General features: G+C 31.9%; 1 protein-coding gene across 2 annotated transcripts in view; it reads left to right on the top strand.

Moving 5' to 3' along the window:
- The first annotated feature begins 6,643 nt into the window (after positions 1-6,643).
- Positions 6,644-16,698, top strand: part of DDC (dopa decarboxylase) — a 100,996-nt gene continuing 90,941 nt past the window's right edge. The window contains exons 1-2 of one of the 2 annotated variants that reach the window (XM_074283597.1): positions 6,644-6,770; positions 14,373-14,532. The gene's annotated coding sequence lies outside the window, so the exon portion shown is untranslated. The remainder of the gene's footprint in view (positions 6,771-14,372; positions 14,533-16,698) is intronic. The other variant, XM_074283595.1, reaches the window with a different exon arrangement.

Below are 16,698 nucleotides of genomic sequence, written 5' to 3'. Positions count from 1 at the left end.
AGCAGCCAGAAAGAAACAATTCAAATACACTAGCCACTACAAGAATTACTCAAGACCTAGCCGCTTCCATTTTAAAGGATCAAAGGGTTTGGAATATGATATTTCAAAAGGCAAGGAACTTGGAATGCAGCCAACAATAAATTGCCCTGCTAAACTGAGCATTTTCTTTCAGGGAAAAAGATGGATATTCAATGAAACTGGTGAATTCCATTTATTTTTTATGAAAAAACCAGAGCTAAATAAGAAATTTGACCTCCAAATACAGAACTCAAGAGAAGCATAAAAAGTTAAAAAGGAAAAAAAAAGACTCTTAAGAACTTTATTTCTGTTACAGGTACAGATAGAAAGTACATGTATAATCTGATTTTACTGTTATAATATAAAAAAGAAACTAGAGCTGGAAAGGGGATTGTAACAGGGGAAAAAAAAAGAGGAAAGTAGATGTAAAATGAGGGAAATGACATCTCAGGAAAAGGCAAAGAAAACATTATAATTGAGGGGAAAAAAGGTAGGGTGACAAATATTGTATGAATCTTACTTTCATCAGATTTGGCCCAACGAAAGAATATTAGATATATTTGGTTTCACTGAGAAACATCTCTTTCATCTTATAGAAAAGTGGGAGGGGAAAAGGGGAAAAGGGAAGGGGTAGGCTAAGTAGAAGGGAAAAGAGAAATAGAAGGGGAAAGGTATAAGAAAGGGGAAGATTCTCTAAAGGAGAAGGACTGCTTGAGGCAAGTAGTGCTCTTAAGTAAAATACTGGGAGGAGGAAAAGAGAAAAGGAAAGAGAAAAGTACAAGTTGGGGTTAATAAGATGGCAGGAAATACAGAATTAGCAGTTTTAAATGTAAATGTGAATGGGGTGAACTCTCCCATAAAACGTAAGCAGATAACAGACTGGATTAAAAAAATCAGAATCCTGTAATATATTGTTTATAAGAAACACATTTAAAGCAGAGCAATACATACAGAGTAAAGGTAAAAGGCTGGAACAGAATGTATTATGCTTCAAGTAAAGTAAAAAAGAGCAGGGGTAGCCATCCTGATCTCAGATCAAGCAAAAGCAACAATTGATCTAATTAAAAGAGATAAGGAAGGAAACAATATCTTGCTAAAAGGTACCATAGATAATGAAGCAATATCAATATTAAACATATAAATGGCAAGTGGTGTAGCATTTAAATTCCTAAAGGAAAAGTTAAGAGAATTGCAAGAAGAAATAGACATCAAAACTATAATAATGGGAGATCTCAACCTTGCTCTCTCAGAACTAGATAAATCAAATCACAAAATAAATAAGAAAGAAGTTAAAGAGGTAAATAGAATATTAGAAAAACTAGATATGATAGATCTTTGGAGAAAATTGAATGGAGACAGAAAGGAGTACACTTTCTTCTTGGCAGTTCATAGAACCTATACAAAAATTGACCATATATTAGGACATAAAGATCTCAAATTCAAATGCAGAAAGGCAAAAATAGTAAATGCATGTTTTCAGATCATGATGCAATAAAAATTATATTCAATAAAGGACCAGGGAAAAATAAACCAAAAAGAAATTGGAAAAATTTGTGGAATGCAGCCAAAGCAGTAATAAGGGAAAATTTTATATCTCTAGATACTTACTTGCATAAAATAGAGAAAAAGATCAATAAATTGGGCTTATAACTAAAAAAGCTAGAAAAAGAACAAATTAAAAACCTCCAATTAGATACCAAATTTGAAATTCTAAAAATAATTCTAAAAGAGGAGAGATCAATAAAATTGAAACTAAAAAAACCTATTGAATTAATTAAATAAAACTAAGAGTTGGTTTTATGAAAAAAACAACAAAAATAGATAAATCTTTAGTTAATTTGATTAGAAAAAGGAAAGACGAAAATCAAATTATTGTTCTCAAAAATGAAAAAGGAGATCTATCCACCAATGAAGAAAAACTAGAGCAATTTGCTCAACTTTATGCCAATAAATCTGATAATCTAAGTGAAATGGAGGAATACCTACCAAAAATATAGATTGCCCAGATTAACAGAAGAGGAAATAAATTACTTAAATAGTTTTATTTTAGAAAAAGAAATAGAACAAGCCATTAATTAACATCCTAAGAAAAAATCCCCAGTACAAGATGGATTTACATGTGAATTCTACCAAACATTTAAAGAACAATCAATTCCAATACTATGTAAACTATTTGAAAAAATAGGGAATGAAGGAATCCTACTAAATTCCTTTTATGGCACAGACATGGTACTGATATCTAAGCCAGGTAGGACGAAAACAGAGAAAGAAAATTATAGACCAATCTCCCTAATGACTATTGATGCAAAAATCTTAAATAAAATATTAGCAAAGAGATTATAGATAATCATCCCCACAATAATATACCACAGCCAAGTAGAATTTATACTAGGAATGCAGGGCTGATTCAATATTAGGAAAATTATTAGCATAATTGACTATATCAATAACCAAATTAACAAAAAAATGATTATCTCAATAGATGCAGAAAAAGCATTTGATAAATCCAACATCCATTTCTAATTAAAAAAAAAGAGTATAAGAATACATGGACTTTTCCTTAAAATAGTCAGTAGCATCTATTTAAAATGATCAGCAAGCATCATATGTAATGGGGATAAACTAGAACCATTCCTAATAAAAACAGGAGTGAAATAAGGTTGCTCACTATCACCATTGCTATTCAATGTTGTATTGGAAATGTTAGCTTTGGCAATAAGAGAAAAAAAAAAAAGAGATTAAAGGAATTAGAGTAGGTAATGAGGAAACCAAATTATGACTCTTTGCAGATGATATGATGGTATACTTAGAGAACCCCAGAGAACCAAGTAAAAAGCTAATAGAAATAATCCACAACTTCAGCAAAGTTGCAGGACACAAAACATATTCACATAAATCCTCAGCATTTTTATGCATCACTAACAAAATCCAACAGTAAGAGATATAAAGAGAAATTCCATTAAAAATAACTGTTGATGATATAAAATATTTGGGAATTTGTCTGCCATGGGAAAGTCAGGAACTATATAAGCAAAACAACAAAACATTTTCCACCTAAATAAAGTCAGACCTAAGCAACTGGAAAAATATCAAGTGCTCGCAGATAGGTGGAGCAAATATAATAAAAATGACAATACTCCCTAAACTAATCTATTTATTTAGTGCTATACCAATTAGACTCCCAAGAAAGTATCGTACTGAACTAGAAAAAAATAACAACAAAATTCACCTGGAAGAACAAAAGGTCAAGAATTTCAAAGGAATTAATGAAGAGAAAGCAAATGAAGGTGGCCTAGTTGTACCAGATCTAAAACTACATTATAAAACTACATCAGTCATCAAAACCATTTGATACTGGCTAAGAAATAGAGAATTTAATCAGTGGAATAGGTTAGGTTCACAGAACAAAATAACCAATGACTATAACAATCTAGTATTTGACAAACCCAAAAGCCTCATGTGTTCTCTTCACATGAGAAAGAGAAGAGGAGAATAAACAGATTACACCAAACCTAGAATTCTGGTTCTGAGTGTACTTCTTTTTTTTTTTTTTTAAACCACTTTCTTCTTTACAAAAAAAAAGAGGGGATGGGAAATAAAGAGAATGAAAAGTATTAAAGATCATAATGGAGGGAAATAATTAATGATCATAACTGTGAATACACCAAGAAAACCAATGCAGCTAAAATTAAAAGATAAGAAAATAAATGGGACATCTTTGAAGGAAATTTCTCATAAAGGTTCTATGTTTAGATTTATAGGACACAGATTCAAATTTATAAAAATTTGAGCCAGTTTCAGTTTAGTAAATGATCAAAAATGTGAAGAGAACGGTTTCAGAAAAAACAACCTACAGTATCAATTGGCCAAAGAAAAATTGTTCTAAATCAAGAATAGTTAGAGAAATACAAATTGCCTTACATCCATCAGCTTGGCATAGTTGATGAAAAAGGGAAAATAACAAATCCTAGAACTGTGGAAAAGTAGGTACAAGTATATACTATTTAGTTGTTTGGGGAACTGGTCCAGGTATTTTGCAAAACAATTTGGAACAATTTTTAATGAGGGGTGAAAGCAATTACTAAAAATGCGGAATGTTGTATATTCTTTCCAACTATGTTATCACACTGTAATTTTGTTTAATAACTTTCTTTTGTTATAAGAGATTTCTCATTGAGTTAGGTTAATCTATAAAGATTTGTAATATAGAAACAAATGACATCAATAAAACTTAAAAATAAAAATAGAAGCTAAGAAGGAGATGGTGTCAAAAAAACTTGTAAAGACTTGTATTAATTGATGCAAAGCAAAGTGAACAGAACCAGAAGAACAATTTATACAATAACAAAAGTATTGCAAAGACAAACAACTTTGGAAAACTTAGAATTCTAATCAATACAATGACTATCTATGATTCTTAAGTATTCATCATGAGACATGTTTCTGGTAGAAAGATTTTATACATTGATTGTAGACTGAGACTTAAAAAACAAACAAAAAAATCAAAACCAGAAACAAATGAGGCTGAGGTTTTATTTTTCTTTGTTTTTTAATTAGTGGATAGAAAGAAAAGAATGATTTTCCTTGATTGAAAAAATTTAATTAAAAAATTTTACTAACTACTTTATCTTGTTCACCCACACACTTAGCCTCTTCTCTCTCTAATCCCTTTAGATCTGCATTCTTATCCCACCACCAATATCTAATTGGTCACTCTTATTCCATTTCTTTCTCCTCTCTTAATGTCACAGATATTTACTATTCTATGATCCTAGGTAAGATATTTAATATCTCTGTGCCTCAGTTTTCCTATTTGTAAAGTGAAGAAGTTGAACTTGTCAACCTCTCCCTTGCAAATCTAAAATTTAAGATGTTGAAACCTCTTAATTTTCATGGTTTTCAAGCTAGTTCTATTTTCTTTGTGGGCTAGTCATACTCTTTCTGAGTCCCTGAGAGTGAGTGTTCTCTAATGATATGTCCTTAGCCATGTTGTTTCTCTTTTTATCTTCAATGATAACCTATATAAAGCAAGTTTTAAAGTTTAAAGTATTAAATAAATGAAAATTTTGAATCCACTCGCCATTTCTGGAAAAAATTCATATTATTCTACTTTCCAAATACATTAGACTTTTTACTATCCTATATATATTGTGGTTTTCCCACATCCATGCCTTTACTCATACTCTGTCCTATAACTATCCCTTTTCTTGATCCCCATTTTTAAAGCATAACTAAAATACTATTTTCTCCACGAAATTTTTTTGACTCTCATTCAGAAGCAAACTTTCCCTGTCTGGCCTTTGTATGCTATTTTATAACTATATTATTTATTATTTTTGTGTAGGATATGTGCTTTCCCTGTATGTTATGCATAAATCCATGTGATTTTCTAAATGCCATTCATGGGGTAACTTGAATAAATATCTTTGGTTTCCTGCCCAGCCCTTTCCAAGTAAGACTTTGATTTCTGCCTGAAGAAAGCAAGAGAAAGAGCTGAAAAGAATAACAAGCTAAACTATTTATTAAAGCAAGCAGTAAACAAAATTAGAAAAGTTATACAGATTGGGATACACACAAAACTTGTTGTTGTTGTTCATTATTTCAGATTTTTCCTGACTCCATTTAGGTTTTCTTGGCAAAGATACGAATGGTTTGCTGCTTCCTTTTCCAGCTCATTTTATGGATGAGGAAACTGAGGCAAAAAGGATTAAGTGACTTGTCCAGGATCACACAGCTAGTAAGTATTGATGGCTGGATTTGAACTCAGAAAATGAATCTTCCTGACTTCAGCCCACTGTGTCACTAAGCATGTCCACAAAAGCACAGAGCAAATGAGTTCTCCTACCAGGAATGGGTTATTTCAGTTCAAGAAAGAGAGATTTTCTTATCTCACTAAAAAGAAAATGCTCCAAAGTCTCTGGAGGGACAAGTTAGAAATCAGGGATATATTAAGGAGCTAGATTTCCCTTGCATGCTTGTCATCCATGGGTCATCCCCCAAAGAGATTGTGGAACCTCATGTAAATGTCTCTTAAAGAGATATAAGTCTCTGTATCTCTAAAGCAACCCCACCCTTTCTGCAGTCAAGCAGAAAGTGTGTGAGTCTTATATAAATGTCCCACACTTGAAGTTTGTTATATGTTATATTTGGTGTATGTGTAATTTTTAAATGGACTGAAAGTTCTGTGATGGTAGCAACTGTAATATCTATACTCTGCATCTCTACATGTGTGTAGCACAGTGTTCTATGCCCTATAAGTGTTAATAAATGTTTATTAAATTTTAGTGAATTGTATTGAGTGGAATTGAACTGAATGGAATTAAATTAAATTGTTCACTCAACTAATTCTTTTATAAATTAGTACTTTGTAGAAAGTAGACCATAAAAAAAAGTGTAAAAAAAACCCCAAGAAAATGTGAAAAAAGGAAATATACTATGTCCATTGAATTGAAGGTTGATATTTTAGAAACAATATTCTTTTTACAGATTTATTTTTCTCTCTTAAAAATATTCACTAGAGGAGAGGTTTCTCAAGATGTTGTGACCTTTCTCACTATGCAAAGTTAATGATTAAATATGATGTGAGAGTGAAAAGTCAAGGTCCCAAGATATGAGTTTTTAGCCTGCAGAAGTGGGTACTAGTCCAAGTACCAAGTTCCATAGTTACTGATATCCATTTTCCTCATTTCCAGAATCTGACAAGCTTTGTGAAGGCTCTGACCACTATAAGAAACAGTTGAAGTTCAGGACAAGTAAGTCAAAAGATCCATTCTCAAAACTGAATGATCCATTCTCATATAGAAGTATTATTGCTGGAAAAGGGAGTATTTTATGCCTGGTACCTTGATTTTGGTGAACAATAGGTTTTGGTTTTTTTGTTTTGTTTTGGTTTGGTTTTTTTAAGATTCTTTTAATTTAAAAGGTTCTAGTAATAATTAACTAAGGGCTAGACTTAGAATTGGTCTTATTGCAATTTTCTGGAAATTTCTATTGACATGTTAATCTTCTGTTAGTAAATGCTAAGGGAACTTTAAATTCAATTTCCCTATCTCATGTAACCTATATTTGTTTGTTTTTATTTTAAATGGATGATAAATGATTTGTCATTTTAATTTAATCTTTTTATTTTCATATTTGAAATTAAATCATGAAATAAAAACAAATTACCTTTGTTACATATGTACAAATAATTTTTATATTTCTATAATATTTATATAACATAATTTATTTGACAGTTTTCCAATTGTTGGGTATCTAGGTTATTTCTCATTTTCTCTTATGTTTATTTGTTTGTTTTGCTGAGACAATTGGGGCTAAGTGACTTGCCCAGGGTCACACACCTAGGAAGTGTTAAATGAGACTAGATTTGAACTCAGGTCCTCCTGACTTCAGAGGTGGCGCTCTATCCACTGCACCACCTTGCTGCCCTTCCTCTATGTTTATAAAAAAGTTCTTGAACCCCAGGCTACCACATTTTAAATATTGGAGGGCATGGGGAAAAATTTGGATCTTAATTCATTGTTGGTAGATCTGTGAGTTGATCCAACCATTTTGTAGAGTAATCTGGAATTATGGTCAAAGAGTTATTTAAATGCCTATATATCTTGACCCAGAAATAACACTATTAGGTTTATTTCCAAAAATGATTAGGAAAAAAAGAAAGAAAAAAAAAAGAAAGAGGGCCACATCCATCAGAATTGATCATCATATTGTTGAAATATACAACGATCTCCTGGTCCTGCTCATTTCACTCAGCATCAGTTCCTGTAAGTCTCTCCAGGCCTTTCTGAAATCATCCTGCTGGTCATTTCTTACAGAACAATAATATTCCATAATATTCATATACCACAATTTATTCAGCCATTCTCCAATTGACGGGCATCCACTCAGTTTCCAGTTTCTGGCCACCACAAAGAGGGCTGCCACAAACATTCTTGCACATACAGGTCCCTTTCTCTTCTTTAAGATCTCATTGGGATATAAGCCCAGTAGTAACACTGTTGGGTCAAAGGGTATGTACAGTTTGATAACTTTTTGAGCATAGTTCCAAATTGCTTTCCGGAATGGCTGGATGTGTTCACAATTCCACCAATAATGTGTCAGTGTCCCTGTTTTCCTACATCCCCTCCAACATTGCGCTTTATCTTTCCCTGTCATTCTAGCCAATCTGACAGGTGTGTAGTGGTACCTCAGAGTTGTCTTAATTTTCATTTCTAATGACTTGGAGCATCTTTTCATATGAGTGGAAATAGTTTCAATTTCTTCATCTGAGAATTGTTTCTTCATGTCCTTTAACCATTTATCAACTGGAGAATGGCTTGATTTTAAATTAGAGGCAATTCTCTATATATTTTGGAAATGAGGCCTTTATCAGAACCTTTGACTGTAAAAATGTTTTCCCAGTTTATTGTTTCCCTTCTAATCTTGTCTGCATTAGTTTTGTTTGTACAAAACCTTTACAATTTGATATAATCAAAGTTTTCTATTTTGTGATCAATTATGATCTCTAGTTCTTCTTTGGACGTAAATTCATTTTCTGCTGTGTTTTACTTTAATCAGTGCTATAATAAGATTATCTTGATTTGCAGTTTTATTATTAGAATATTTGAGCCTGTGGTTATCAGTATTTGTTTTATAAAATTATGATTCTAAAATATTATTATATTAATTATAAAATTATTCATTAATATCCTCTGATAATTTCTCTATTTTGGTCAGGTAGTTTAGGATATATACCAATATAGATTCTTGATTTGTATAGTTTTTCACACAATAAAAAATTTTTGAATAATTTATGCAATTTCCCCTAATCTTTTTTAGAGGTTTGTTTTTTTTAATGCCTTCAGAATACCTATTGATTTTGCTGTAACATATTGTTTATTATAATTATTAGAATTTAGTATACAGTATGACATATGGATCCAAATTAATTTTTTTCTTTTTTTTCTCATGAAATTATCCAATTTTCACATCTATTAAACAAATTTTTAAAATTATCCTCTTTGGAATTTTAGGTAAAGTTGGCTAGACCCTAACCTTTTTATGTACAGTGGTTTTGATTTCTAGGTTTTTTTTCCATTTTATTCTTGATGCTTCTCTCCATGTCCAAACTTTTTACATGTATTCTTGAGCCCATCCCCAACTACCTATTCTATTAGGTCCTTAGTTTTTTCTTTTTAGACTTATCTTGTTTTGATAGTGGAATGTTAAAATTTCCCAATATAATTGATTTTTAAAATCTATTTTTAAAAAGCTTATAAGCTTTCCTTATTGAATTTCACTGAAGAATTATTAAGTATATCTATTTTTCTTGAATGTCTCCATTTTGAATTACATGTGTAATCCTTATTTACTTCTTGTAATCCTTTCTGATTTGAATTCAATTCTGATATTATCTAATATAATCCAGAAATCATGCACAACCTTGGGGCTTTTAATCAACTCAGATCTTTATCCAGAAAGCAGTAAGTAGACACATTAAATCATGCTCTTCTTGTTTATTATAAGTAAACCCAGAATTAAAAAGAAAATTGTACATCAAAGATTATCCTTAAGAGAGGCAAATAGAAGAGATGATTTAAATGTTTTTGGTTTATTTGTTTTCATCATTTATTCAATGCAAAAAAGAAACATTTTTCATGGAGTATTGGATATCTTCTATAGCAGTGAAGTATTTGCATGGAAAACTGCATGTTGTGTTAGGGCATTTTTACTTATATATAGAGATGAAAATTTTATCCATTTGGTCACTTTCTGCTTGCTGAAATGAATCAAAATTGAGAATAATACCTTTTCCATATAGCAAATCTTTAACTAGTTAACAGCTACCATTTCTTCTCCCTTTGCCCCACGTCCTCAATGTTTCTCTTCCCAGGTTAAACATTCAAAATTCCTTTAGTATAAGAATTCCTTGATTTTGAGTTACTTGATTATTCTGGTCACTCTTCTCCATTTTGTCAATGTAATTATAAATTATAAAAATGTGGCACCTAGGCACCTACTCTAAATATTTTTTGACCAGCATAGAGTACAATGGAATGAAAACCTTACTTATGTGGAGATTGTGCTTCCATTAATGAAACATCAAATTGCTTTCTCACTTTCTCAGTTCTTCCTGAATGTTTTTTTTAAATAATTTTTATTATTAATTTTTCCAAATTATCCCCCCTCCCTCTACTCCCTCCCCCCGATGACAGGCAATCCCATACATTTTACATGTGTTACAATATAACCTAGATACAATACATGTGTGTAAATACCATTTTCTTGTTGCACAATAAGCATTAGATTCCGAAGGTACATGTAACCTGGGCAGACAGATATTAGTGCTAACAATTTACATTCACTTCCCAGTGTTTCTTCTCTGGGTGTAGCTACCTCTGTCCATCATTGATCAACTGGAAGTGAGTTGGATCTTCTTTATGTTGAAGATTTCCACTTCCATCAGAATACATCCTCATACAGTATTGTTGTTGAAGTGTACAGTGATCTCCTGGTTCTGCTCGTTTCACTCAGCATCAGTTGATGTAAGTCTCTCCGAGCCTCTCTGTATTCCTCCTGCTGGTCATTTCTTACAGAGCAATAATATTCCATAACCTTCATATACCATAATTTACCCAACCATTCTCCAACTGATGGACATCCATTCATCTTCCAGTTTCTAGCTACAACAAAAAGAGCTGCCACAAACATTTTGGCACATATATGTCTCTTTCCGCTCTTTAGTATTTCTTTGGGATATAAGCCCAGTAGTAGCACTGCTGGGTCAAAGGGTCACAGTTTGATAACTTTTTGGGCATAATTCCAGATTGCTCTCCAGAATGGCTGGATTCTTTCACAACTCCACCAGCAATGTATTAGTGTCCCAATTTCCCCACATCCCCTCCAACATTCATCATTATTTGTTTCTGTCACCTTAGCCAATCTGACAGGTGTGTAGTGGTATCTCAGAGTGGTCTTAATTTGCATTTCTCTGATCAGTAGTGATTTGGAACCTGAATATGTTTTTAATGAAAATTATTCTGGTGATATTGTATGCCTATGTGTAATAGATTGCCACAGTCTCTGAAGAATTGAAATTGAGGATCACCCAAAAGGCAATGAGATCATGGATATGGATATACAAGGAAGTGTATAGGAGAAACAAAATAAAGTATGTTATCAGAGAAATATAGAAACAAAGATGGGGGGGAAAGGCCAATCACATAAGAAAGCAATGGGTAACCCAAGTTTTGGTATTCATGAAACTTCAAGAACTCTAGAAGGCTCCCAGAATATTTTTGTGGCCCTCCTGTGGTAGTTATATGAGAAGAAACTGAAAATTATAACACAGGATAGGAAGACACGAATGGGTTAACATTTGTACTATAGGGAGGAGGGTTAGGGAAGGTGGAGGAACTACAAAAAATGGGATCTAAGAACCATGGAAATACTGTAGATCAGATGAGCATTGTAAGATGTTAAATCATACTATCAAAATGATCAAAGTAAAAAGATGAAAAAAGCACATAACCTAGTATTATGCGCATCAATTTTGTTCATCAAACTTTCTTCTGAAATAAATTTCACAAGCCTTTACCAACTGATAGGAGTACACTCAGTAGAGTATTGGGATAGGGGGTAGATTGTGAAGGTTGGTGCAGCTTTCTTCTCAGAAGGAGCAGTTTGTCCTAATAAACATAACAATTGAAAAATGGCACAGATTAGATAGAGTCTTTGAGAAAATCTTCTATACCTTTTATGTAAATATCCAGAGGTTGCTTGAGATAACTTGTTATATTCTGATCTATAAGATTCGACACAAATTACCATGTAGAATTGTTTTGAAATCATGTAAACTGCTTGATCCTGTCAATTTTTCAGAAATCTTAAGACTTCAAAGCCTGAGAATTTTTTCTCCAAACTGTAAATAAATGTGGCTACAAAATATCTGATTTCACTGACAATATAAAGCTATTTGTTCAATACTATCACTTAGTCCTGTATGCAAAAGTATGCTGGTGGGTGTTTAACAATCAATTTTCTTCCTGGAGGGAATATATACCTAGCACTTTAAAATTTAATCTGCATTAATTTCCTTTTTCTCTATCTTAAATCTAGACAACCAACAAAATGATAAGTCAAGCCCTAGTTTGTAGATTTTGCCAGTTTCAAAGACATAAATGCTTTTCACTGAATTTTAAACAATTAGTTTTTTAGACCTGAATGAGCTGATTTTGTTCATACTCCTGCCTTTGTTTTACCTGATTGATTAAGGACTTTTACTTTATACACACATACGTATGTATGTATGAATGTATTTGTATTTATAAACACACATATTAACTATTTGTGTGAAGTAATGAGAGCAAAAATGCCAGTTACAAATATTTTTGAACTTTCTAAGGTACATGGGACCATAGAATCTCAGAATTGGAAAAGACACCAGAAGTCATCTGTTCTATTTTTTTAAATTAAAATTCCATTGAAATCTTCTACTTTTACTTCACTTTCATTTCCCAGTAGAGCCCTTTCTCCTTCTCTACCAAGTGAATTGTGATTTATCTCTCTCTAATAAACTGCCCCTGTCTAATGAGCTATCTCTTCCCAGTGAATTTGACATTTTAACAAAGAATTTTAAAAATTCAATTCAACCAAATTAACCCATACATCAATAGTCTAATTGTATATATGGTGTTCAACATCTACAATCTTCCCTTTTCTTCAAAGGAGGGAAAGAAGCACATTTTTCAATATGTCTTTTAGGAGACAATCTTGGTCATTTTAATTATTTAATGCTCTGTTATAGCGATATAGTAATGATTGTTCTTTACATTTTCATTATTCTTGTTACCATACATATTGCTTTTCAGTTTCACTTTCTTTACCTTTGTTTAAGTCCTTCCATGCTTCTCTGAATTCTACACATTCATTATTTCTTACAACACAACAATATTCCACTAAATGTATGCATCACAATTTGTTAGCTCTTCTCTAATTATGGACAATTTTGTTTTCTTTCTAAAAGATAAAAAATGTTGCTATGAATGTTTTGCTATATCTAGGATCTTCCTTTGCATCTCTTATCTTCTGGGGCAAAGCTCCTTGTGGGAATTCCAATTAAAAAGGAATGGAAATTTTACTCATTTTTTTATTGTAATTCTAAATTGCTTCCTAAGATACTGGATCAGTTCACAGCTGGAATAATTCACAAAAGTGTGTGCTAACATGCCTATCTTTTGGCAAACCCTTTAACATTTATTATCCCCATCTTTTCCTATCATTTCCGACTTACTAGATATGAGATGAAATCTAAGTTGTTTTGATTTGTCTTATTAATGATTTGAAATGATGTTTAATATGGTCATTAATTGCTTACAACTGTTCTTTTGAGAATTGTTTTGACATTTTATCTATTCAGAAATAGTTTTTGGTTTTGATTTCCTACATATCTTGAATTTAGGCTCTGGTAAAGAATCTTGTATGCAAATATTTCTTTTCTCTGATTTACAACTGCTTCAATCCAATTTGCATTGATTTTTTTCATGCAAATTTTTTTAATTTCATGGGATTGAAATTATCCATTTTATCTTTTGTAATTATCTGACTCTTAATTGGTTATAAGTCTCCTCAAGACCGGAGTTTAACTGTTTCTCTTCTTTGTTTAGATGTAATCTTCAATATGCATTTGGTTAGACACCCTTTACAGCTGACTCTAGGGTATGTATATGTGGGACACAGTATAGATGAACTGGCTTAGGGCTGAGACTTGAAAAGGAGGGAAAGTGAGCTCATTTCTCTCAGAAAAACTTCAAAGCTATTTTTTACTGACTCTAAGCTTTTCATGAAATCAAAGCCTATCTTTTCAATACTACTATTTTACTAGTATTACTAGATACTAACAAGATGTGGAATACTACTATCTATGAAGAATAAAAAAGGAGTATCAGACAAAGAGAAATGAGAATACATGGTGAATGTGATCAAGGAGCTTCAAAAAAGGAATAAGAAACAATATCAAGGTATTATATGACAGGAAGAGAAGATGGGCAAAAACAAACAAGTGAACAATGAAAGATGAATAGCCAAAAATACTCAGCTGATCGCCTTCTGATGCTGGAGGAAGTGAGCAAGTCATTCTCTTGCTCTGTCACACTGTACTGTAGCTAGTTTGAAAGAATATGTATAAGAGTTATACAAGATGGGAAAGCATGGATGGATTGCAGGCTAGATGTTTGGAGAAAACTTCTAAATCTATGAGATTACATATTATTTGATATTCAGATTGATGTGGTGTGTGGCATAGGATGCTGATGACTATTCATAATAACTAGCCCCTAGATCAGATCCACCACATTGTTTCAATTCTATTTCAGCCTCTCTTGCCTGAAGAACTTGGACTTCTGTTAAGTGAACATTCACCAAAGTTAACCTAGCCCAGTCTCATCATTGACCTGCTGCACTTTATCACATTCTGGGACTGCATTCCAGCTTCCACCTTTAACTCGGCACTTCCATCCTGGATAAACCAGAATAGTAAGCATTCACTAATCCACTCAGAGCTGCTACTCTCTGGTTATAGTGAAGCCTCATTATTGCAAGTATAAGCCTATGTCTTTTAGCTTGAATTGTGTGAAAAGTATATATTAATCAGTTTTTTCTATGACTTCACTCCATTTCTGTTGATAATCCTAGCCCATACCAATCCTCTCTGGCCACCAGTCTTTTGTGTGTGTGATCATATCCTATTAAGATTAAAACTTCTTGAGGAATCTCTTGCTTTTTATATTTTTATGTACAGTGCCTGGCACATAGAAGAGTTCAACAAATTCTTTTACTTTCATTCATATTGATCTACATCTAGTTTCTGCCAAATCCCTATTCCTTTTCCTAGCAATTCTTGTCAAAAAGGAAATTCGTTCTTCCCCAGTTCATGCTCTTGGGCTGTATCGAGCATGACATTATTATATCCAGTTGCTCCTGATTTTTCCTTATCTAATATGTTCCATTGACATACATTCAATTTTTCAATCAATGCCAAATAGTATTGATGAATATTGCTTCTGAGATTGCTAATCTGAATGAATTTTATTATTATTTTGTCTAGCTCTAGAAAATATCTCCTTGGTAATTTGATTAGTAAAGCACTAAATCTGTAAATTAATTAAAGTATTTTTATTATATTGGATGTAGCCCAGCCATGAGCAAAAAATATCTTTTCATTAGCTGTTGTTCATTATTTTTGTATATAGGCATTATGTATGTGTGTATACTAAATATGCTTTGGTAGTTTGACTACCATATATTTTATGCTTTTGTAATTATTTTGAATGAGACTTTTGCTTTCATTATTTCCCTTTGGGTTTTATTATTGTCATATTGAAATATTCTTCATTTTGTGGCTTTATTTTGTAGCTTTTTACTTTACAGAAACTATTAACTGTTTTAATTAGTTTCTTCTCTGATTACTTGGGTGGGGAGATGTTTCTTTATTTCCCCAATATATTTTTATTTATTTCATTAAATATTTCTCAGTACACAGAAGAAAAAATTTAACATTTGCCTTTTTTAAAATTTTGAGTTCCAAATTTTGTCTTGTTCCCTTTCTTGACCTGTCCTTGAGAATGCAAGCAATTTGATATAGATTATGCATGAAAAGTCATGAAAAACATTTTTATATATTAGCCATATTTAAAAGAAAATACAGAGTAAATAAAGAAAAAAGTGAAAAAAGTAGGCTTTGATCTGCATTTAAATTCAATTATAATCATATGTACACTTTTTCAGCCATTCCCTAGTTGATGGACATTCTGTCAATTTCCAATTCTTTGCTACCACAAAAAGAGCTACTATAAATATTTTTGCACACATAGAACTGTTTCCTTTTTTTTTTGTTGTTGTTGTCTTGAGGTAAAGACCCAATAGTGGTATTGCTGGATTTATATTTTATATCTCCTTGGGTATAGTTCCTAATTGTTCTCTAGAATATTTGGATTAGTTCACAGCTCCATCTCCTCCAACATTTATCATTTTCCTTTTCAGTCATATTAGCCAATCTGAGAAGTATGAGGTGATACCTCAAAGTTATTTTAAGATGTATTTTTTAAATCATATTGATTTAGGACATTTTTTCATATGGCTATAAATCACTTGATTTCTTCTTCTAAAAATTATCTATTCATACTTTTTAATCATTTCTTAACTAGGGAATGACTTGAATTCTTATATGTTTGACCCAGTTCTCTACATGTTTGAAAAATAAAACCTTTATCAGAAAATCTTACTATAATTCCATCCCCTCTTCCAGTTTCCTGCTTTCCTTTTAATATTAGTTGCATTGACTTTGTACAAAATCTTTCTAATTTAATGTAAATCAAAAGTATCCATTTTATCTTCCATAATACTTTTATCTCTTGTTTAGTCATAAATTCTTCCCTTATCCATAGATCTGACAGATAAAGTATTCAGTGCCCCACTAATTTGGTTATAAAACCCTTTATATCTAAATTTTGAACTCATCTTGACTTTATCTTGGCATATGGGGTTGCCTATACCCAGCTTCTGCAAAACTGTTCTCTAGTTTTCCCAGCAATGTTTTGTCAAATTCTGAGTTTTTGTCCCCCAAACTTGGATTTTTTTGGTTTATCAAATACCAAATTATCATGGCAAATTACTACTGTGTATTGTGTATTTAATCAATTA

The sequence above is a fragment of the Sminthopsis crassicaudata genome, chromosome 1 (assembly GCF_048593235.1).
Source record: "Sminthopsis crassicaudata isolate SCR6 chromosome 1, ASM4859323v1, whole genome shotgun sequence".
Taxonomy (NCBI): Eukaryota; Metazoa; Chordata; class Mammalia; order Dasyuromorphia; family Dasyuridae; genus Sminthopsis; species Sminthopsis crassicaudata.
This window is presented reverse-complemented; position numbering and strand designations above follow the sequence as displayed.